At 39.4% G+C, this 25,657-nt stretch overlaps 1 protein-coding gene across 5 annotated transcripts in view; it reads right to left on the bottom strand.

Annotated features, from left to right (window-relative positions):
- The window catches only part of AGBL4 (AGBL carboxypeptidase 4), a 1,471,661-nt gene that overhangs the window by 572,223 nt on the left and 873,781 nt on the right, over positions 1 to 25,657 (bottom strand). The window lies entirely within an intron of this gene.

The following is a 25,657-nucleotide window of genomic DNA, read 5'->3' as shown; positions in this document are numbered from 1 at the left end:
AATCATCTCATCCTCAGCAGCCCCCTTCTCCTTTAACTTTCACTCTTTCCCAGCATCAGGATCTTTTCCAATGAATCAGCTCTTTGCATCAGGTTGCCAAAGTATTGGCACTTCAGCTTCAGCATCAGTTCTTCGAATGAATATTCAGGGTTGATTTCCTTTAGGATTGACTGGTTTGATCTCCTTGCAGTCCAAGGGACCCTCAAGAGTCTTCTCTAGCACCACAATTCAAAAGCATCAGTTCTTCAGTGCTCACCCTTTTTTTAAAATTTTATTTTATTTTTAAACTTTACATAATTGTATTAGTTTTGCCAAATATCAAAATGAATCTGCCACAGGTATACATGTGTTCCCCATCCTGAATGCTCCTCCCTCCTCCCTCCCCATACCATCCCTCTGGGTCGTCCCAGTGCACTAGCCCCAAGCATCCAGTATCGTGCATCGAACCTGGACTGGCATCTCATTTCATACATGATATTTTACATGTTTCAATGCCATTCTCCCAAATCTTCCCACCCTCTCCCTCTCCCACAGAGTCCATAAGACTGATCTATACATCAGTGTCTCTTTTGCTGTCTCGTACACAGGGTTATTGTTAGCATCTTTCTAAATTCCATATATATGCATTATTATACTGTATTGGTGTTTTTCCTTCTGGCTTACTTCACTCTGTATAATAGGCTCCAGCTTCATCCACCTCATTAGAACTGATTCAAATGTATTCTTTTTAATGGCTGAGTAATACTCCATTGTGTATATGTACCACAGCTTTCTTATCCATTCATCTGCTGATGGACATCTAGGTTGCTTCCATGTCTTGGCTATTATAAACAGTGCTGCGATGAACATTGAGGTACACGTGTCTCTTTCCCTTCTGGTTTCCTCAGTGTGTATGCCCAGCAGTGCGATTGCTGGATCATAAGGCAGTTCTATTTCCAGTTTTTTAAGGAATCTCCACACTGTTCTCCATAGTGGCTGTACTAGTTTGCATTCCCACCAACAGTGTATGCTCACCCTTTTTTATGGTCCAACTCTCACATCTATATATGACTATTGGAAAAAAGCATGAGTCCATAGAAGAATCCAGAAAGAGTCTAACACCTGATATTGCCAGAGAGGCAGGTTGACCCCAAGCCCTGCGGTGTGTGCTTTCAGGACTCAGACACTAAAGGATGATCCAGTTCTGGAAACAAGTCATCATCCTGGGCCCATCCCAATGATTAAAGAGGCCCTCCACATATGAGAGGGAGGCTATAACTAATATCCTCAGATTCAGTTGTGCATTCTCATGTGGATGAGTGAGCACACACACACAAACACACACATGCATGTATATGCTGAACACATTCACAGTCATACTGTGTATACTTCTCTTCTATAGCCTCTATTTCATTATAGCGACTTGAATATATGCCCTTTTCCACCATAGGATAGAGTTCTCACTGAGGGCAGGAATGATACATTCACCTGATTCTGGAGGACCTACACAAAACCTTGAATAGAGGAGATGCTTCAAAATGCTCATGAATTGGATAAATGAGTGAACTTTAAACATATTAGACTAAATAATCTCAGCCACACCAAGGTATGTGTATTGTGCTCTTTCCATGTGGAGCTGTGAGTCATTCCTTGAGTACATTCCGTTTCAGAAACCTCCATGCCATTTTAAATACTATTCTGTCAGTCTATAATTGTCTTTCTCACACTTTTCTATATATTTCATCCCTATGAAGAGAAGTAAGACCCAGGTCAAATGACATTTCCTCTTAGAAGTCTTTATCAACAACTCCAGTAATAACTAATTGCTCTAAATACTAACTACAGAAATTCCTGTGCTTCTGATTCACTTCAAAATCCATAGCACTTAATACAATATTTGACCCTGAAGAGGAGCTCAAAACATGTTTGTTGAATGAATGAGTGGATTTATGACTCACTAAATGGATGAATGAATGAATGATTCCTTCATATTTACCATTCTCTCTGCCTTCTTGCCAAACCATTAGCCAAATTACCAATGCATTGTTCTGAAGCTCACCAGAGCACAGAGGAAGAGGAGAAATCCCAGAACCTGAAGGTTTCTGATGGCTCATTCCCCACTCCTCCTCACAACCCCTGAAAGACTTTTTTTCCCCCATGGAAAAAACCCTCTTGTTTATTTGATTAAACAAAAATAAAATAAGCTGCATAGGAACAATTTTAAAGTCTAAGGAGACACCAACCTTGTTTTAAGTCTGCAGTAGCTGATACATCATCTCCTTGCTACCTTATCCAGCCTCCTCTGTGGACCACAGTGATACATTCAGAAGCCTGTTAGCTAACACAGGAGTTTTTGAAAACCCCTGAAAGACTTCTTGATAGCAGCCATTCTGACTGGCGTGAGATGTTACTTCACTGTGGTTTTGATTTGCATTTCTCTGATAATGAGTGATGTTGAGCATCTTTTCATGTGTTTGTTAGCCATCTGTATGACTTCTTTGGAATAATGTCTGTTTAGTTCTTTGGCCCATTTTTTGATCGGGTCGCTTATTTTTCTGGAATTGACCTGCAGGAGCTGCTTGTATATTTTTGAGGTTAATTCTTTGTCAGTTGCTTCGTTTGTTATTATTTTCTCCCATTCTGAAGGCTGTCTTTTCACCTTGCTTATAGTTTCCTTCATTGTGCAAAAGCTTTTAAGTTTAATTAGGTTCCATTTGTTTATTTTTGTTTTTATTTCCATTACTGTGGGAGGTGGGTCATAGAGGATTCTGCTGTAATTTATGTCAGATTCTGGTCAAAACCACTACAATATTGTAAAGTAATTAGCCTCCAATTAAAACAAATAAATTAATTAAAAAACAAAACAAAACCCTGAAAGACAGTAGCCCTAACTTTCCTTCTGATTGAGCAGCAAATATGGATGTAGTTATATGGATTCCAACCCCAGGGTCTTCTTTGATAGCAGACAGAAACTTTTTCTTTAAATGAGCAGAAAGGGAAATAATAAAGAATCAGTCCCTTTGGGCTGTATATCCTAAAGGAGGTAAACAAAATAAAATCATTCAGATACCACCAAAGGGAATAACATACACTAAGTACCTCCTATATGCCAATAGTGTGCTACCTGTTTGATGTACACTATTGCCTGACTAATAAACACATATTCTTTCCACCACACCAAGGCTGTGAAATTCATCCAACAATTGCAGTTACAAGAAAGTCTCTTGGTTCCCCTTCTTCATCTACCCAGAGGCAGGAAGAAAACTAGCATACAGTTTCCCAGGCACAGTTGAAATTAAAGAAAAATTTCATGTTTCCCTGGTGGCTCAGATGGTAAAGAATCTGCCTGCAGTGCAGGAGGCTTGGGTTTGATCCCTGGGTTGGGAAAATCCCTTGGAGAAGAGAATGGCTACCAACTCCAGTATTCTGGCCTAAATAATTCTACGGGCAGAGGAACCTGGCAGGCAAGTCCATAGGGTCACAAAGAGTCGGACACGACTAAGTGACTTTCACTTCACTCCCTTCATGAGGGCAGCTGAATGTCTGGTTTGTCATCCATGAAAACACATGGCCGTTAGTCTTCGTTTGGCTGGAACAACCCAGACCACCACCTGGCTTGAACAAGTTGGCCCCTCCTTTCCTCAGGCATCTGGCACAGCCAGGCACCAGCATGGCTGCCCACATTATAAATACACTCTTCCCAGGTGGGGAGGACCTGCTCCCAATTCCAATCCTACCTTCCCCCAAATAATTATAATAGTGCTTTTGTCACCAGCTTATCTATTCTTATCTTTCTCCGCACTTTGTCACAGCTAATCTCTTGATGAGTCACAGGGAGGGGGAGAAAGAGAGAATGAGGGATCACTTAGATACAGACAACACATTTATACAGCCTGTGTCTAATCAGATTACTGTCTTATCAGGGGTTGATGGGCACTAGTGGTGGGAGGAGAGAGACAGAGCTACATATTGCCATCTGAGTTTTTGATAACAGGAAGACACTGCTAGATTCTTGAATTAACCTTTTTGTCCTACACACTCTATTGTTTATTTTTCAGAGTTTATTTTGTGTAGGATTTTTTTTTTTTTTTTGGACTGTGCCTTCTGCAGAAGGATACCCACACACTGTGGCAGCAGCTGCTTCTATTAATTCCAAGCCATTAAAAAAATTAAAATTAAACCCAATTACTTTGGTTGGTTTAGAGCTGGGGAATAGCTGAGACTGATTATTCCCCCTGGTCATGGACAGCAACAATATTCCTACCTACATGTGGCTGCTGGCAGAATGCTAATATAGTCAGATGCTCCAAGGACAGGCTCCTCATGCAGAGAGAGGCTCTAGGACTCCAATCCAGAGTCCTGAGAGGACACAAGAAGAGGACACTGGACAAAAAACTAAAAGTTGGGTGGTAGTCTAAGCTGTAGTAGGCTTCCTAGGTGGCTCAGTGGTAAAGAATCTGCTGCCGATGCAGGAGACAGGGATTCGATCCCTGGGTAAGGAAGATTGCCCTGGAGAAGGAAATGACAATCCACTCCAGTATTCTTGCCTGGGAAATCCCATGGACAGAGCAGTGTGGCTGGTTACAGTTCCTGGGGTCACAAAAGAGTTGGATGTGACTAAACCACCACAACAACTAAGTGGTAATCCTTGGGAGGGACTCTACCCTACCTGGCGCCTCTGTGTAAAACATGGTTACTAAAATGTGTCCTGTGGCTCAGAAGGTAAAGAATCTGCCTGCAATGTGGGAGACCTGAGTTTGAACCCTGAGTTGGGAAGATCCCCTGGAGAAGGAAATGGCAACCCACTCCAGCATTCTTGCTTGGAGAATTTCATGGACAGAGGAGCCTGGCACGCTACAGTTCATGGGGTTGAAAAGAGTCACACAACTGAGTAACTAACACACACACACACACACACACACACATCCCTCTTAGGGTTTTTGTGACTCAGGTGAAAAGTCTATGTTTTCAAAATTATAATTTGTTGGTATATAAGATGCTACTCCAGTGTTCTTTCCTGGAGAATCCCATGGACGGGGGAGCCTGGTGGGCTGCCATCTATGGGGTCGCACAGAGTCGGTCACGACTGAAGCGATTTAGCGGCAGCAGCAGCAGCAAGATGATATATGAGGAAGTATCAGAATGCTGGGTGCTTGTGATGGGGTTGCTAGCTGTAGCTACAAAAGTTGAGGTTTGCCCTGAAGTTTTGTATCCAAGTTACTTTGTTGCTCCATCATAGATGGAATAATAATAAGGTTTCTGGGTGGGTGTGAAGTCATTAGACTGGAATCTCCTTATAGTCCCACTGCACAGAACCTATTTTAACAATGTTATTCAATAAATATTTTGAATGAGGGGATGAATAAGTCAGTCAGAGCTGAGTTAGAATGAATAAGAGCTCTGCTCAATTTCGGCTTTGATGCCTTTCAGAAATGTAGTCATTGTACAGTAGATATGATGTAGGCCTGGGCTCTAATTTACTTCCATTACGTGCCAATCTTGCAGCCCTTGGCCTGAGTTTCCACATCTATAAAATGAAAACAATATCTAGCTCCCACTTTTGTTTTGAAGATTAGAGGTGAGATTGTTACCTGATACATAACAGGTGCTCACAGTGGTCACTGTGATTATCACCGTGCTCTGTACGACGGATAGTTGGCATCACACTATCTCTTGATTCAGAATAATGAGTTCCAAATTCATACTAAGGGTGCTTGGGGTATGAAATGGGCACAGCAGTAGGACAGGGGACAAGAGAAAAGGTGACAAGGGATGAGGGACCATTTAAACATGCAGGAAAGAAAACCAGTGCTAATCTGTTCCTGATCCTCCCTACAACCAATGTAACCAACACGTCCTTTTCAAGGAAATGTGCTCTGTAATAAAACTAAGTGTGCCGTCAAGATACAGGAAGGCAGTTAACTCCTTCAGGTCTCAAACAGTTGTGCAAGAGGTATTCAAAGGTGTTTCCACTACTGGTAGCTGACTGTGCCTGTCAGTCAAACTGTGGCCCATGTAGCAACCTGCCAGATGCATGGAGCCTTGAGGCCACTAGTTGGTTGGATTGAGTGGAAATTTGGAAAATTATAGGTTAGGCAAATGTGAAATACATCTGGGAAACAGAGACTGAGAAGTCTTGCTTATAGATAATATGCTCACAGCATATTTATCATATGTTACAAATCTAAAAAAATTGTTTTTTGGTTACTCAAACAATTTTTGCAATAAACTTTTCACCAGCAATGAGCTCAAGAATAAAAAAGTGTATGGTTTAGGAAACCTTTGCATTTCTCATGAAATTCAGTGATAAAGGGCTCAAACCCAGGTCTCCCGCATTGTAGACAGACACTTTCCTGTCTGAGCCACCAGGGAAGTCCTTGATAAACATGAAAGTTGCATAAAATGTTTGTTAGTATTTATGATCCACTATAGGGGCTGTACTGATAATATGACCACATTAAAACTGAAGACACAGTGCTGCTGAAGAAACACCAGCACCTACTTGGTTTAACAGTTATTTTAAGAAAAACGTATGTCTAAAGACTATAATTCACATATGTAAAAGCAGAACCATAGAATAAAAATAATTGAAATTATTTTAGCACAGTCAATATACTTCAAATGAAAAGCCATACTTCACAGTGACATGTGGTATCACTTTTATTTAGAGTGCATGACTGTTCTAAAATGATTTCAATCATTTTTAATTCCAAGTTTTCTTATATATAAAGTGGTAGCTGTTAATGTTTTTTCTCTATTAGCACAAGAACTAAAACCAGTAATGATACATCAGTGTCAATGGGAGAAGGCAATGGCAACCCACTCCAGTACTCTTGCCTGGAGAATCTCATGGACGGAGGAGCCTGGTAGGCTGAAGTACATGGGGTCACTAGGAGTTGGACACAACTGAGCGAATTCACTTTCAATTTTCACTTTCATGCATTGGAGAAGGAAATGGCAACCCACTCCATTGTTCTTGCCTGGAGAATGCCAGGGACGGGGGAGCCTGGTGGGCTGCTGTCTATGGAGTTGCACAGAGTCATACACGACTGAGAAAATAATTTAACTTAATTCCAAAGGAATTCAATTATTTTCATCTAATTCATGGGATCAAACTAAGGCTTTTAGAATTCATTCTGTTAAAGGTTAAATACTAGTTTAGTGGGATAATACTGTTAATTCAGTAAAATAAAGCTCAACCTTAGAGATAAAATTACTTCTTTAAGATAACATGAATATAAATTTTGGTAAAAGCAATATACTTATTGAATCAACAAACCTATAGAATAGAAATTTATTTTGAGTCGGTTGGAAGTATTCATATAAATCAAAACTGCATCCAAAATAAGCTTCTATTTTCTACTGTCAAAGCAGAAACCGTAGTTCTCCAAATTTATACAATGTAAGTAAATTATACAAATTTTTATGAAGCTAATGCTAAACCACATACAGAAAAAAACTTTTTTTTTTTTTTTTAAGTTTCAGGAAGGCTTATTTTCTTTACTGTCTGCCATCAATGGAATCTTAGAGATTTTGAGCTTTAAATAAAATATTTTGTTAATCAATGTTGATTTTGCTGTGTGTTTTCTTGTTTGTTTTTTTTTGGTGATAATGAGACCTCTAAATTTTGCTATTAACACCTTTAAATGAGAAGAGAATTTTGGTTAAATTTTGTTAAAATGAAATTGGAAATCTTGAATCAAGTATTCAACAAATGAAGCACCAAAGTATTTTAGGTTTTAAAGCTGTTATTAAATTGCAATTGTTGAAAGCTTTCAAACAAGAAGACATGACATTTATCTCTACAAAAGCAAGGGAGGAATTTCACAAATTAAATGATGAAAGCACAATTGGAATACAATATTTAATTTTGAAATTCAACGCTTATAATTTGGGATACTACAGTGTAGGAGGATAATTTTTTGATGAAGCTTCTATTTTTAATTGGATATCTGTATATTGTACCAGAGTGGAATGAAATTGAGCAGGCTTATAAATTTGTAGCATCTGCATTTGGTGAAAATATAAAAGAATCAAGAAGAAGCACCTTAATTGATAAAAGTTGTTTCATATTAAAAAAAAGAGATCCAAGAAAATTTCTCCAAAGGGAGTAAACAAAAGAGTAACTATGAAAATACGTGGACTGAAATGTTTATCAGTTTCAATACTGACAAGCTTATAATTAAGAATGTCTTCAACTTGGGATAATTTGCTCTATTAGGTACCTATAGAGATAATGCCTTTTATTTAACAATATTATGATCTATAAAGGAGAATCAATTGAATATGTTAAGAATTTCAAACTTATTAACCATAAAAATGCATTCTGAAGAAGACTTCAGACAAAGTCACCAAAACCCCAAAATAATAAAGCCATATCAGAAAAAAATATTTTCATAAGAATACCAATGTCATAGTATTAGATACATATATCACTAAAAAAACTGATTAAAGTGAGTAAATGTGTATAAAAATAGCTGTATTATTTGAAGAAAATAAATATAAGCTTTTAATTTTTTTCTTTACTGTACATCAGTTCAGTTCAGTCACTCAGTCATGTCCAACTCTTCGCGACCCCATGAATCGCAGGATGCCAGGCCTCCTTGCCCATCACCAACTCCCAGAGTTCACTCAGACTCACGTCCATTGAATCAGTGATGCCATCCAGCCATCTCATCCTCTGTCATCCCCTTCTCCTCCTGTCCCCAATCCCTCCCAGCATCAGAATCTTTTCCAATGAGTCAGTTCTTTGCATGAGGTGGCCAAAGTACTGGAGTTTCAGCTTTAGCATCATTCCTTCCGAAGAAATCCCAGGGCTGATCTCCTTCAGAATGGACTGGTTGGATCTCCTTGCAGTCCAAGGGACTCTCAAGAGTCTTCTCCAACACCACAGTTCAAAAGCATCAGTTCTTTGGCTCTCAGCCTTCTTCACAGTCCAACTCTCACATCCATACATGACCACAGGAAAAACCGTAGCCTTGACTAGACGAACCTTTGTTGGCAAAGTAATGTCTCTGCTTTTGAATATGCTATCTAGGTTGGTCATAACTTTCCTTCCAAGGAGTAAGCGTCTTTTATTTTCGTGGCTGCAGTCACCATGTGCAGTGATTTTGGAGCCCCAAAAAATAAAGTCTGACACTGTTTCCCATGGATGTATACAATTTTATTTTTAGAAAGAATATTGATTTTTAAAATAATTGTTTTGTAAATCCAACATAAAATAATTGGAAGTCAATACATGAAATATTTTTAAAATATAACTACTTTCCCTGTTCACTTTCAGTTGGGATGGTGACAAATTATGTGGTCATCCTACTCATCTGCCAACCTAATTGTTTCTATTAAATATCTCAAAGTTACTTCAACTTCAACCTGAATTAAATGAATCACCTAACCTCCCCTAAAACTAGCCCTTTGAAAATGCTTCCAACTCAGTAAGTAGCTCCACTATCCACATCCAACCAACTGTACAAGTCAAAAATCTGAGAGTCAACCTGATGTCTTCCTTTCTTTCATACTCCCCTTCCTTTGTGATTCAATAAATATTGTCTGAGAGCTAGATGTTGGGGAAGCAGATGTGAAAAGGCAATTTCATGCTTTCATGGAACTTAAATTGTGAGAAGGAGAGAAAAATAAACAAATACATTGCTATATAATATAGTGTAAGGTAATGATGAAATGATGCTAAAGCTGAAACTCCAGTACTTTGGCCACCTCATGCGAAAAGATTCTGATGCTGGGAGGGAATGGGGGCAGGAGGAGAAGGGGATGACAGAGGATGAGATGGCTGGATGGCATCACTGACTCGATGGACGTGAGTCTGAGTGAACTCCGGGAGTTGGTGACGGACAGGCAGGCCTGGTGTGCTGCGATTCATGGGGCCGCAAAGAGTCGGACACGACTGAGCAAATGAACTGAACTGAACTGAATGATGAAAAGGCCAGTTTGCATTCCAGTCTCAAAGAAGGGCATTCTTTGGCCCTTATATGAAGAGTATATCATGTGAAAGCCCAGGCTGGATGAAGCAGAAGCTGGAATCAAGACTGCCTGGAGAAATATCAACAAATTCAGATATGCAGATGATACCACCCTAATGGCAGAAAGAGAAAAGGAACTAAAGAGCCTCTTGATGAAGGTGAAAGAGGAGCATGAAAAAGCTGGCTTAAAACTCAACATTCAAAGACAAAAATCATGGCATCCAGTCCCATCACTTCATGGCAAATAGATGGGGAAAAAGTGGAAACAGTGTCAGATTTTATTTTCTTGGGCTCCAAAATCCTTGCAGACAGTGACTGCAGCCATGCAATTAAAAGATACTTACTCCTTGGAAGAAAAGCTATGACCAATCTAGACAGTGTATTACAAAGCAGAGACATCACCTTGCTGACAAAGGTCCATATAGTCAAATACATGGTTTTCCAATAGTCATGTATGTGCCATGTGAGAGCTGGACCATAAAGAAGGCTGAGCACAGGAGAACTGATGCTTTTAAATTGTGATACTGGAGAAGACTTTTGAGAGTCTCTTGGACAGCAAGGATACCAAACAAGTCAATCCTAAAGCAAATCAACCCTGAATATTCATTGGAAGGACTGATGCTGAAGCTGAAACTCCAATACTTAGGCCACCTGATTTGAAGAGCTGACTCATTTGAAAAGACCCTGATGCTGGGAAAGATTGAGGGCAGGAGGAGAAGGGGACAACTGAAGATGAGATGGTTGGACAGCATCATCAACTCAATGGACATGAATTTGAGCAAACTCCAGGAGATAGTAAAGGACAGGAAAGCCTGGTGTGTCCATGGAGTCACAAAGGGTTGGACATGACTTAGAGACTGAACAACAACAAAGGCAGTGATGAGTATAATGAATATAAACAAAGCAAAGTAAGAGGACATACAGTAATGGAGCAGACTATATTAATTAGAGTGGTCACAAGACAACTATTTAGTAGAAACTGAATAATGTGAGGAAACAATCCAGGTATGTATATGGATTATCGTGTTATATATATCCCCAAGAAAATAGTGGTCCAGAGAGAACAATAGGAAAAAAGGTGCAAGTTGTGTCTCTAGGAACTGCAGGAAGGTCGGTGTGACTGAACAGGAATAAGTGAGGAAGTGATTGGTAGAGAGTTAGAAAGGGAGAGAGGAGACCATTTTATAGGGCCTTGCAGGCCTTAGTAAGAGTTTTTTATGAGAAGTCACGTAGGGTAAAGATATCGAGAGTAATGAAATGATTAAATTTACACTTAAAAAAAAAAAAAAACTGCTGACATGACTGGTTGAAATGCTCATTTACGGGAGTCAGCTCTGACATTTTGGTCTTCTTCCCATGAAAGACAGTGTCCGAGTCCATTTCTCAGTACCCATCATCTGTCCGTGAATGTTACAGGTTCCTTTCTACACAATGGATCTGCACAGTTTAAAAATAATATGAAAGAGCTTTCATACTTCAGTGGACTTATTAATCTTAGAAGCTCTAAATCCTTGTATTTCACAAGCTCCCACTTTTCAGGGTTATTATGTTAATTAAAATAATAAAATGGACTCAATAAAGAGCTTTTGGTTATTGAAATGAGTAAATGAACTTCACAAGTCATTTACCAGCTTCCTGAAATTTGGGAACCAGAAGTATAGGAGATGAGAAACTTTTTATTTTCTTCTAATGAGAAATATGTAAGTGTTTTTTGAAAGATTGTCTGTGTGGTCTATCTGAGAGGTCTATAAGCTGTTTATACTGACACAACTACACACTTTTATAGAGATAAGATTTTCAGGATCATCTAGTCTAGTGTCTTTCAAATAACTTTTAGTTTCTCCAAAAGTGTTTTATTCAAAAGAATGCTAGCAGAGAGGCACAATGTGCAAAAATCAAACAGATAAATACAATTCAAATGGCAAGAAACAAGGCAAGCATGGGGAGGGGCACTTTTCATTTTAAATCTGAAGTATAGCAAGGTAAGTGACTAGACAAAGCCACGCTGGAGGTGAGAGGCAGAGCTAAGAACTGCTCTTCCAAGTCTATTTGTTTTGTTAATTGAACAAATCATTTCTTAAGTATAGTTCTTGATGCTGAGGCTAAATTAGTGTGTAAAGGCCCTCTTATCATGAAAGAGAACAAATATATATGATATATATTAACATGTATATTTATGTGTACACGTATTTGTCAGGTGGTAATAAGTACTATGAAGAAAAAAGACAACATAAGGATAAGGGGATAGAAAGTAAAGGAAGTGGGTGGTAAGTTAGTTATAAAGGATTGTCAAGAAAAGCCTTTCTGATGAGGCAACGTCTAAATAAAGTGAAGCCCAGTGGAATTCCAGGGGGAAGCACGTGCCAGTGGTGTTTCCCTGATGCTTCTGCTCCTCCAGAACAGACCATCAACTAGGTACCAGGAATTACATTAGCCTGTTTACAGGCATGAAGACTTGGAGCAATAGGGAAAACATAGATTTTAAATCTAGTTTTGAATTCAGGTTTTGGCAGGCATTTGACTTATCCTGTTTTATCTTCAATTTTCTGATTTTTAAAATAGGAATGATATTATTTTTCTTGCAGATATGCTCAAAGGATGTAGTAAGAAAATACATGTAAAATTCCCAACATACACCAGGGCTCTATATTTGGCAGATATTCGTATTATCTACCTCACTTTCTTTGAATGAAGGATTATTGTAGTTGGCATTAGTAAATGTTGGATGCTTGGACTGCAAGGAGATCCAACCAGTCCATTCTGAAGGAGATCAGCCCTGGGATTTCTTTGGAAGGAATGATGCTAAAGCTGAAACTCCAGTACTTTGGCCACCTCATGCGAAGAGTTGACACATTGGAAAAGACTCTGATGCTGGGAGGGATTGGGGTCAGGAGGAGAAGGGGACAACAGAGGATGAGATGGCTGGATGGCATCACTGACTCGACGGACGTGAGTCTGGGTGAACTCCGGGAGTTGGTGATGGACAGGGAGGTCTGGCGTGCTGCGATTCTTGGGGTCGCAAAGAGTCAGACACAACTGAGTGACTGAACTGAACTGAACAGCAAACAATTTCTTGTACTTAAGCAACTCCTGCCTCATTGGATATAGGTGAAAGGAAATGCATGTGAAGGATATTGGGGACCTATATTATCAGTATGGATGTGAGAGCTGGACCATAAAGAAGGCAGAGCACCAAAGAATTAATGCTTTTGAATTGTGGTGCTGGAGAAGACTCTTGAGAGTCTCTTGGACACAAGGAGATCAAACCAGTCAATCCTAAAGGAGACCAACTCTGAACTCATTGGAAAGACTGATGATGAAGCTGAAGCTCCAATACTTTGGCCACCTGATGCAAAGAAATGACCCATTGGAAAAGACCCTAATGGTTGGAAAGATTGAAGGCAGAAGGAGAAGAGGGTGACTGAGAATAAGATGGTTGGAAGGCATCACAGATTCAGTGGACAAGAACTTGGGAAAATGCCAGGAGATGGTGAAGGGTGTTAGCTAAAATCGAGGAAATAAGTAGATTCTTTTATCAGGTAGGACTATTGAAAAGCAGCCAGTTTCTTATCAAAACCTTATCTTATCAAAAGCTTATCAAGCTTTCTTATCAAAAGCTTAATCCCTTCTGGGAAATTTCTAGGGGGAATATTGAGGCAGGTCTGAAATTTAAGGAGGGTATGACAAAGTGGTGTTAAGTGTGGAAAGAGGGGGTCAGAGAGTAATGGGATCAGGGAGATTACACCTTTCTCTCCAAGCTGGTCTTCCATTTTGAAACATAAGCCTAAGAAAGTGGTCTTCAAACTGGAAAGTTATTGCAATAAGGGAAAAAAGATGAGAAGAAAATAAACCCCGTGGAGTGAAGACAAAGGTGATGGGATCAAGAGGCAAATGAAAGGAGTCTTAATGGAAGATTTATTAGAGAGCATGGCTTGCATCAGTCCCAGAGGCAGGGATGACTTTGAAAATGAATTCAGCAATGTTTCCTATTCTGTTAGGCTGAGACCTTACAGAATGTGATATTTCTTAAAAATGAGTCCCAATCCACATCAAGGCTTCCTGCTTGCAGTAGATGGATTCCTAGCATTGTAAATGTGTTTTGGAGAGGACAAGGGTGAAAAGGGGTGGCAACTTTGCTCTTTCTGCATTAGTTTTGGTGGAAAATTGCATCTCTATTTGTCCATAAATCAGTCAAAATATAGCTGTACCAGTATCCACATCACTGGGAGGAACAAAGCCTCAACTGATCAAAAGTGCTTCTGAATGCCAAGCAGCCTACAGATGCAACCTGCAGAAACTTCAGCCCTGACTGTGAGCTTAGTATGCCCCACCTGATTACCTCTAATTAAAAAACCTGGCTAATTCTGTTTTCCAAGTCAGTCAAAGTGACTTTACACGGATAATGCAAAACTCAAGTACACATTCAGCACCTCCTCTATGTGAGCATTTTTCTAAGTACGGAAGATTAAAAGATGAATAGGATACAGTCCTGTCCCCATCCCATGAAAAATTCAGTCTTACAAGAGATATGGGCATCCTGACCATGACAAGAAATGTTCTGAGTTCTGTGATAGAGATGTGTGCACACATAATGGGATCACAGAGAAATCATACATGACGTGGGAGGTTATTCAGATGCACATGAGCTGGCCCTTGATGGACGGGTGGCTAAGAGCTCACCAGTGAATAAAGGAATGACGAAGGAACTTCTCAGCAGAACGAAAAGCATAGGAAGATAGAGGTGGCTTTTGCGTACTGTTTATGGGAACAGGTTTTTAAAGTTAATATCAGATTTTTTCATACACCTGCTTAAAATCCTCTAGTGATATTCCACACACACAAGAAAGGAGGCTAAAGTTATAACCATAAGCTGGCCTCCACCAATTTTATCTGTGGTGCTGTCTTTCTTTCCTCCTCTGCTCTGCCCACATGCCTTCTTTCTGGTCTTCAAATACATCAAGTTCATTCCTATCCTGAGGCCTTTACATTTTTTGCTTCCTGTCTTCCTCTTTCTTGAATGCTCTTCTCTCAACTCCTTCTCATTTCTCAGGTCTCATCCAGATGTAACCCCTACAAGGAGTCTTTCCAGATCACTTAATTTAAATCAGCCCCTAACTGCAGTCACTCTGTCTCATTTCCGTATTTTACTTTCTTCAAGGCACTTAACACTATCTGAAATTTTGTCTCCCTCCACTGCAGTATAAGCTCCTTGATGGCAGACACTCTATGTCTATATTTACAATTTCAATGTCCAGAGTTTATTACACAATACTTGAATTGAATAGATGAACTCAGTGGTGATCAGCACCTTGTGTGGGTACACAGGACACCCAGAAATGACAGGTAATAGTTATAAGGTGGATAAGACTAGTATCAGTGGTCATTATAGTAATAATACTCACCAATTAACTGGCATTTTCTGTGTGCTAGGCCCATGCTAATTCCATTACCTTATTTAACCTTCAGAGTAATCTTGGGATATAAAACTATTAGCCCCCTCTTAAAGACAAAGTATGTGAGAGAATGAGAAAGAGGACTTTTGTAATGTGTCAATGTCTTTCTACTCCTGAATAGAACTAGATTTTGAACTTAACCTACCTGACTCACAAAACCTATATCTAATAATACAATAGAGAGGGGTAACTGGATTATAATCTCTCTCAAACTACCTCAGAATCTTGCCACTTGAGGTATCTTCTACATTTGTGTGATTATAGAATGGAATGTCTTTTAGGATAAAGTGTGGACAGGGAACAAATTGAAACGAGGCCCAAATTTTGTCCCCAAGTAGCCAAAGATTCTCTCTCTACTTAAACTCAGTGCACATTCACTTTTCATTAAAAAACAAAAACAAAAAAAACACACAAAAAACAAAACTTAGCCAATGTACCCTTTACATTAAAAATCTAGAAATATCAAGAAAAAATCTATTTGTTTTATATTAAACACATGAATAGAAAAGGACCAAATCAGTTAATTTCTTGGACCTTTGACCTCATAATGACCAAAAATGTCATTGCGTGTGTGTGTGTTTACTATTCTATGTCCAAAATAAATTTGAGGTGACTTACAGCTGTATACATAACAGAAATACAAAGAATAAAACTGGAAATGAAGACAGGATATCACGGGGGAAAAAATGAAATAATTTGAAGTAAGGTTATCACAAATAGATGTATACCATAAAGTTATGTGTACTCATTAGAAGTAGGCTTTAAATTTGAGTTTCCTGGTAGCCAAAGCAAAGAAGGAACTATGAAAAGTCATATGCTCTCAAGAGTTAACAAAATAAAAAATAATCTAGTTTCTTTGGCAAAAGGAAGCCAACTACTTATAATTTTTCCTGGTCATGAAACCTAACAAATTTTTCTCATGCATTCAGAAATTTTTTTTTTCTTACCATCTGTAAATTCATTGAGAAAATTCATAATATTATTTTATGGAGTCCCTCAATGCAAGCCAAGGGCGATATGCCAAAGGACAATTGTACAAAAGCAACTCTGTGAAGCACAAAGATAATGCAGTCTACAATGCAGCTCTCAGGTTATCTAGCATGGTCCAAGGCCAGAGGAGCTGATGAACTGTATCTCCAAGCAGACTTTCATTAACGCTATTTCTTGCAACTGCATTTCTATTTAGAATAAGTCAGCCAAGAATCTGAGGTTCAACGTTGTGTCAAACTCTTGGTGTATAGGTATTTAAAAGCATAATCTTATATTCTTACAGTTAACTAACTGGAGGATAGGATATGCTCTTCTGGAAATTAAGAAACAAAGTTGCATGTCTGGGTGGATGGTCAAGGAAGAATGTGTGGATAGGGCCAACATTATCCATGAAAATATATAAAGGATCTAACCTAATGCACTGACAGCTGGCATATGATTGTGGACTTTACAGCTTTCAATTTTAAATAAGACTATATTTCTCTTTTAGTTACAATTGAATTTTCACTGGAATTGTTGGCTACTGTGTTGAGCTGGCCAAGGACTTTCTTATACTTCAAAGAGACAAAATCTTGGAAGTAACTGTACCTTCACTAGGGAGTGCATTCAGCCCGTGCTCTAAAATGCCACTTTGAGAAAAGGCAGTCTGGAAAAGTTCCCTGTTCAGTGATTGTGTTTTAATAAATAAAAAGGCAGCTGTGATGAAGAGAAAGTAGCATATGGGACAAAAAGCCTACAAGTAAATTGTCTGCAGAATGCTGCAGTAATCCCCATGGCATGTGCTTCCTAGAGAATGATGTGACGTTTGTCAACACACGTAGAACAAACGATAGGAAAAGACTCCCATGTATAATTCATCTCTCTATCAAGTTAAATACACAAATACCTCAATTGTAGGTTGGCACAGACTAAATATTTTAAAGCTTCCCACAGTGCTCTGGGTCCTCATCGTTGCCATTCCAGACAACAGCAGGAGACAAGCATTTCCCTCACTCAGAGTAAGTCACTGACAAGCACCTCTCTTCTCTTGGTCAACAAGCACCATCACTTTATGCTGGCTGATAGTGCTCTCCTTGTCTGGAAGCAATTATCGAGAGACTTCAAGCTAGAAAGAATACTCCCAAGTATGCTCATAGGCGTGTCTTACTATTAAATTAGTCAAGGGTAGAATCCTACTCTTCTCTCTTCCCTGGAGAGATTTTTACCATAACATCTACACACTTCAGTGAACTCATGTTTATGTGAGAGTGTGTGTGTGTGTGTGTGAGTATGTGTGCGCTTCCTTTCCTAGATAGAAACTACTTGAGAATACTGAGCTTTCCTTATGGTTTTGGTACGCCCAGCACCTCTTAACACAGGCAATGCTTAAAAAGTGGCTACACATGAATAAGTGACTACAAAAAGATTTTTCCCCACTATAAGAATATTTGATTTTTGAGTGATTAGCATCATCACCATCACCGCACTGATCCTTCTTAACATGCCCTGTTCAAATCATCAAAGGTACATCAAGAGCACTCCATACAATATATTCTATGTGGTATTTCTGCATATAAATTCTCATTTGAAATCCAGTTCTATTTCCAAGATTGTATTTCAAATGAATAGTCTTTAAAATCATAGTTACTATATAAATTCAAATGCATCTTCAGACTAAATCTGTGTTGAGTACTCCAAGTAGATTTAAGAAACACAGGTAAAAATTAGCCAAGCACATGGGTGATGGTTTCTTACTAAATAATTAGTTAAAAGTCATTCATTCTTTGACAAAGCACTGGTTTTCCAGGTCATTTTTTTCTTTCTTTAAAAAGAAGACTTTTTTTTAAAAAAGAAGATAGCAAATACAATAAAGACATAATCTATGTAAATAAACAGTACCTAAGGATAATGCCACTTGTAAAAATAAATTTGCTTTTTGCATCAAATGACATACCATAAAGAGCTAAAGAAGTAAACATTTTGCTCCCCAGTTCATTCATGCCCAAAGAGGACCAAGAGGAGGAAAGAAGAGGAGGGAGGAAAGTAGTGGGCTCCTAACCCTAATAATAATCAGTATGACCCTCTAAAAATTAACAGTCAACATTTACTAATGGCTCACTATATATCAAGCCCTGTTCCATCCCATTCATTATTATTAACATGTGTCTTTTAAGAATAAGAAAACAGGTTTGAAGAGGTTAAGCTTCCCCAAAGCCACATGGCTGACTATTGGTAGAGCTAGAATCAGAGACCTGATGTATTTAACACCAAGCCTGAAGAGGTAACCCAGACCCAAATGGCCCTGTCTTACTGGGACCTCACAGAAGAGCAGAGGAGAGAAACAAAGCCTGCATGTTCCCTAAAGGCCAGACTGCATTCTGCCTCTGTTGTATACTCTCATCCTATCCTGGGGCTTTTAAACCCAGTTAGTTACTGCTAATTCTTGAATGCATATCCCATGCCCTACCTTTCCCCCAAGTTTCACAGATATAGTTAATTACCTTCCATACATCTTTATTTGGATATTCAGCTGTCATCACAAATCTAACATGTCTGAAACTGAATTCTTGATTTTTTTCCTTTCATTGTACTAACCAGTCATTGAGGCCGAAAACTTAGACATTATCCTTGTCTTCTCTCCTTCTGTAACACCTCACAATATATCCACAAGCATGTTCTTTCAACACCATGTGAGAGGTATGTCCTAAATCCAGTCACTTTTCAGCATTCCACCTCTAGTACCCAAGCCCCCTGGCTCCCCTTGGACCACTGCAGTCATCTTATCAGTCTCCCTCAAACCACCATTGCCTTTCCACTGGGCCACAGCAGCAGCCTCCCTGCCTGAGGCCTCCTCGTGTTTCTCCTAGGTTACTCCAGCAACTCTCTGCTTACCTCCCTGCCTTCACTCTTGCTCTTTCACCTTCACTGGCCCTTTTGGTCTATTCTCTAGTCAGTAGCCAAGTGATGCTTTAAATTATGAAGTAGATTCACGTCACTTTCCTTGCTAAAAATGTTTCTTGTGTCTCCCCAGGCTTCCCTGGTGGCTCAGATGATAAAGAATCCACCTGCAATGCAGGAGACCCTGGTTCACTTCCTGGGTTGGGAAGATCCCCTGGAAAAAGGATATGCTACCCACTTGTTGTCTTAGGCTTCCCTGGTGGCTCAGACGGTAAAGAATCTGCCTGCAATGAGGGAGACCTGGCTTTGATCTCTGGGTTGGGAAGATCTCCTGAAGAAGGGAACAGCTACTCACTCCAGTATTCTTGCCTGGAGAATTCCACGGACAGAGGAGCATGGCAGGCTATACAGTCTATGGGGTCACATGCAAAGAGTCAGACAACTGAGCGACTTTCACTTTCACTTTTCTTCCAGTGTCTCCCCATCAGAAATTTAGGGCCAAATCCAAAGTCTTCACCATGGCCTACAAAGTTCTACATCTGATCCAACTCTCAGCTCTTTCTCAGATCTCATTCTTATTGCTTGCCCACTGTGCTGTTACATAGGCTTTTTGGCTTATTCTCACCTCTGGGCCTCAACTCCACGCTATTCCTTTTGCCTGGAGTTCTCTCTTCTGGATCTTCAGATGTCTCACTCTCTTATTTCATTCAGATCTTTGCCCAGATGTTCCACACTATCTAAAATAACCCTTCTTCTATAATGCCTTATTTCTTTCTCCTGCTTTCCTTTCCTTCTTGTCACTCACCAGTAGCTGATATCATAGTATATGTTGTTTTGCTGTGTGTCTCACCCACTAGAATGCCATTTTCATGAGTAAAAAGACTTCAAGTTGTATCCCCAGGACTTAGAATAGAACCTCATAGTATATACGTAATCAGTAAATATCTATTGACTGAATGTTGCTTCTTCAGAGTCAAACAAAAAACCTAGCACATATTTTGTAAAAAAAAAAAAAAAAAAAAATAATATATATATATATATATATATATAAAATTAAAATGGACAGGAATACAAAGGGAGTGTGGTATGTGAGTGAAATGTGTTTTGAGCCAGCCAGACTTAAGGTAGCAAGGTCACTTTTTTCCAGTTTTACTGAGGTATAACTGACAAAATTGCAATATATTTAATGTGTACAACAGGATGATTTCATATATGTATATGTAAAGCTTACCTGGTGGCTCTGTGGTAAAGAATTCACCTGCCAATGCAGGAGACATGGGTTGGATCCCTGGTTGGGAGATTCCCCTGGAGGAGGGCATGGCAACTCATTCCAGTATTCTTGCTTGGAAAATCTCATGGACAGAGAAGCCTGGCAGGCCATAGTCCATGGAGTCACAAAAGAGTCGGACATGACAGCAACTAAACAACAACAACAACATACATAGTAAAAAGGATTCCTACCACTGAGTTAACTAAAACATTCATCACCTCATTTTTTTCCTCTGGTGAGAACAATTAAGTTCTATTCTTGTGTGTGTGTGTGTGTGTGTGTGTGTGTGTGTGCTTGTATTAGTTGCTTAGTTGTGTCCTACTCTTTGCAACCCCACAGACTGTAGCCCACCAGGCCCCTCTGTCCATGGGGTTCTCCAGGCAAGAACACTGGAGTGGGTTGACATTTCCTTCTCCAAAAGGAACTATAGAAAGAAAGAAAGTGAAGCCGCTCAGTTGTGTTCAACTCTATGCGACCCCATGGACTGTAGCCTACCAGGCTCCTCCATCCATGGAATTTTCCAGGCAAGAGTACTGGAGTTGGGTGCCATTTCCTTCTCCATCTATTCTCTTAGCAAATTGCAATTATTTAATGTGGTATTGGGCTGGAAGAAGCACAAGCTGGAATCAAGATTGCCGGGAGAAAGATCAATAACCTCAGATATACAGATGACACCACCCTTACGGCAGAAAGTGAAGAGGAACTCAAAAGCCTCTTGATGAAAGTGAAAGTGGAGAGTGAAAAAGTTGGCTTAAAGCTCACCATTCAGAAGACGAAGATCATGGCATCTGGTTCCATCACTTCATGGGAAATAGATGGGGAAACAGTGGAAACAGTGGCAGACTTTATTTTTTTGGACTCCAAAATCACTGCAGATGGTGACTGCAGCCACGAAATTAAAAGATGCTTACTCCTTGGAAGGAAAGTTATGACCAACCTAGATAGCATATTGAAAAGCAGAGACATTACTTAACCAACAAAGGTCCATCTAGTCAAGGCTATGGTTTTTCCTGTGGTCATGTATGGATGTGAGAGTTGGACTGTGAAGAAAGCTGAGCACCGAAGAATTGATGCTTTTGAACTGTGGTGTTGGAGAAGACTCTTGAGAGTCCCTTGGACTGCAAGGAGATCCAACCAGTCCATTCTGAAGGAGATCAGCCCTGGGATTTCTTTGGAGGGAATAATGCTGAAGCTGAAACTCCAGTACTTTGGCCACCTCATGCGAAGAATTGACTCATTGGAAAAGACTCTGATGCTGGGAGGGATTGCGGGCAGGAGGAGAAGGGGACGACAGAGGATGAGATGGCTGGATGGCATCACTGACTCGATGGACGTGAGTCTGAGTGAACTCCGGGAGTTGGTGATGGACAGGGAGGCCTGGTGTGCTGCGATTCATGGGGTTGCAAAGAGTCGGACACAACTGAGGGACTGAACTGAACTGACTGAATGTGGTCTTATCAATGATACTCAAGACATTATATTAGATCCTCAGACTCTACTGTCTTATAACTGGAAGTTTGTACTCTTTTATCAACTTTTCCTTATATGCCCCAACCTGAGCCTCTGGCAACCACCTTTTGAACCACTGTTTCTATGAGTTCTTTTTTTTTTTTTTTAAGGAAATCACAAGTGATATTGTGCAATATTTGTCTTCCTCTATTTGGTTTATTTTACTTAGCATGCCGCTTTTCATGTTCTATTCAAGGTATGGCAGAGAGTCCAGGTGAGAATGGGTGAGTAGGCCAAAGAACAGGTTCAATTGAAGTCCTATCCCCTGCAGTGTATTAATGACCAGAGAATCCTACCTAGGTAATCAATTCCTTCTTTGAAAATGATGGAGCTGGGTTTTGCATGATGGAGGAGGGGATGAAATCTCCATTCAGACTGCCTTTTCATTCTACTTCGCAGAATTTCCTGCCAAGTAGCACCCAGGCTGGCTTAAACATCTCCAGTGCCTAAAAAGTCACTATCACATTTACCGAAAGTTTCCTGATTGAAGGCAGGAGGAGAAGGGGATGACAGAGGATGAGATGGTTGGATGGCATCACCGACTCAATGGACATGAGTTTGAGCAAGCTCCGGGAGTTGGTGATGGACAGGGATGTCTGGCATGCTGCAGTCCATAGGGTCGCAAAGAGTCGTACGTGACTGAGTGACTGAACTGAACTGTACTGCCAGCTCCATCAGTTCTCCCAAATCATATATCTTCCTTTGACAAATATAAGTGCTAAGCAAATCTAAAAAGAAAAGGAAAGAGCATCTGCTGTGTGCCAATAATTGTACTTTACTCAACTAACTTTATTTAATGCTAATAAATATCTGAGATATAGAAATCATTATCCCCCAACTTAGAGATGATATATTGTAATTAATGTCTAGAGAGATGATGGGACTTATATAAAATTTGAACTGAGACAATTTCATAATTTTGTGAAAAATAAAATATAAAAATGAGATAAGTAAATAAAACATTACACAGAGGTTAATATTTATGATCTCAACAAGAGATTAGGTGGCACACTCTAGCTAATACAGAAAAAAGTTTAAAGCAAGACTATTTTTAAAGGTGGAAGCAGAGTATAGCAAAACCAGTATGGATAGTACTGTAACCAGAGTTAAAATACCAACTGGAGGCAAAAAATGGAAAAGTGAGAGAGGAGTGGTTACTAGATCCTGGAAGTTGAGAGGTTGAGTTGAGAGGGCCACTTTACAACAACTACAATTTAAATCAAGGGACATAACCAGCCAGTGTGACCCCTCGGAGAGGAAACTGGAGAAATAAAAACCACATTACTATTTCTCTCTACCCTCTCCCACCCCGATTCTCATCTTTTGGTGGTAGTCCTCATTGGCTGAATGAAAACCAAATGTCAAGGGAGTCTGTTGATGGGATCCATGGAGGCCAGTCTGAGGACAAGGTGGGAGATAGAGCAAAAGGGTGAAGAAAGGATCAGGTGAGACAAATGGGGTACATGCAGCATACCCCCATGAAAAAATTCAGGCATGCTTTTAAATAAACCTGCATTTGGATTATACTTCTTTGTCTAAATTGCCACATTGTATGCTCTAACCTGCCAACTCTTGTTTTGTTCACTATAATGCTCAAAACAAAAGATTCTCTTTAAATGACTATGATTTTGCAATTACAGCCCAATTTAATGAAAATTATGTGCTTTTTTCATATCAACTCTGAAAATTCCTCTTTGGTACTTCATGAACATCCCACAGTTCTTTCAGAGCATTTATATATAGCCTTTTTTAATTGTTTCTGTAAAACAATTAGAATTTCATTATTATATTTGAAATTTTAATATAGTCATTATAATGTCAAAGGAAACTTCTCTAGACATATTCATATTTTGATATTAATGGAAGTGCTATTATAATGTTAATAGAAAAATGGGCTTAATCAATTATTTAATTCATTCATTAACTAAAACTCAAGGGAATGTAAAACAAACAACTCATTTAAAACAACAAAAAGGATTGTGTTTTAGAAACGGTCAAGGTATATTCAATAATTTTAAGCTGGAATGGCTAATCCCAGAGGAATAAAAAGAGCACATCATGTGAAAAGAAGCATGTCATATGAAAAGGACACAGCCCTTTGAGTTAGAGGGACTTGGATGAAAGTCCCAGCTCTGCAGTGTACTAGCTGTGATTTTGCAAAGAGTCTTCAAGTTTCTAAGCCTATGTTTCTTTGTCTACAAAATGCATGAAATAATGTGTAACTCATAGTAATTGTTTGAGGATTGTGGTAAATAAAATATGGAAGGATTCTATGACAGTGCTTAGCACCTTGAAGCTGTTCAGGAAATGGGAGGTATTATCGATTAGCCTTTATTCTTGGCTAGGGCTTCTTTCAGATATTCTGCCTTCATTCTCACTTAAGGATCTCTTTGCCTTCATCTTCCACATCAGAACTGAAACTAGTTCTAAGAAAGGAGTCCTTTGCTTTCTGTCCTATGGGCCCTGTATTAGCATTCTTTATTCCCCAGGACAAAGGCGATAGCTAAGCCAAAGACCCATATGTCCTGCCACGTATTTCTCTAAGTCTTAGCACAGAAAAGGAAAGGATAGTCTAAGGTCTTTTTTTTTTTATGCCTCCAGTAGAAGTGAAATCACTCTTCAATTCTGTTACATCTAAAATCCAAGGCAGGGGTAGAGGAGCTGAAGATAGGAAACCTGAAACTTCAACCCAGGAAAGAGAATGACCTTTTCCACTGGATCCACATGCTTGGCACAAGCTTCCCCTAGCAAAGTTGGCAGCAAATGAGGTTGGATTTGGGAGCAAAGGTAGGTATTAGCATTATTCCAATTTTAGAAGGTAAGAACCAAGGTAAAATTCAAACCAGATTTTGTTTAGGAGAAGGGACATAGGGGCAGCTGCCAATTATATTAATCTCTAAGATCCATTCAACACAACTTAAAGTATAATGAGATGGTGGTAACCATTGCATGTAACAGAACTACCCATTGTGTTGTTAGAAATAAGACCTTGATGGTGGGGTAGAGGTGTGTGTGTAGGAGAGAAGACTCCCATGCCTGTACTACAACAGATTTTTACTAATAGTTTAAAGAGGTGAGGTAGGTCCTTAGCTTCAGGCTTTCATTTTGCTGAGATTTGCAAAATTGAGGTCAATGCTGACATTTTCCAGATAATAAGAACAGAAGCTATATCCTATAACCAGGGGTCCTCCTTCTGTCCTCTTCCCCCATGCAGCACTAAGACTCTTTCCTAGATTAAACTATGAAATAAATATTTAAACTATATCAGATTAGAGGGTTTCCAAATCATTGGCTGGCTTGAGACAGCTACACATCTGGTTGTCGGCTATTAAATGATTGGGTTTGAGGCCATCATTTTGTCCTTTCTGACTCCAAATCCTAAGTTTTTTTCACCTGCCAACTTTGTGTATCAAGAAGACTCAAAAATCTTAAGATAAAGGATAGTGTCCTAAGGATGGAAACTCAGGAAAAAGAGAAAAACAGACTTAGGAGGCAAAGCCAGAACTAATTTGTTGGGCTAATTGTTTTAGGTTCACCTCCCAGTTTTGGCCAATGACAGATTTATCTCTTTATCTAAACACTACGCTTGTCCTAGTCACGGA

The sequence above is a fragment of the Bos indicus genome, chromosome 3, assembly GCF_029378745.1.
Source record: "Bos indicus isolate NIAB-ARS_2022 breed Sahiwal x Tharparkar chromosome 3, NIAB-ARS_B.indTharparkar_mat_pri_1.0, whole genome shotgun sequence".
NCBI lineage: Eukaryota > Metazoa > Chordata > Mammalia > Artiodactyla > Bovidae > Bos > Bos indicus.
Note: the sequence above shows the minus strand (reverse complement) of the source record. Positions and strands in the feature narration are given on the sequence as shown.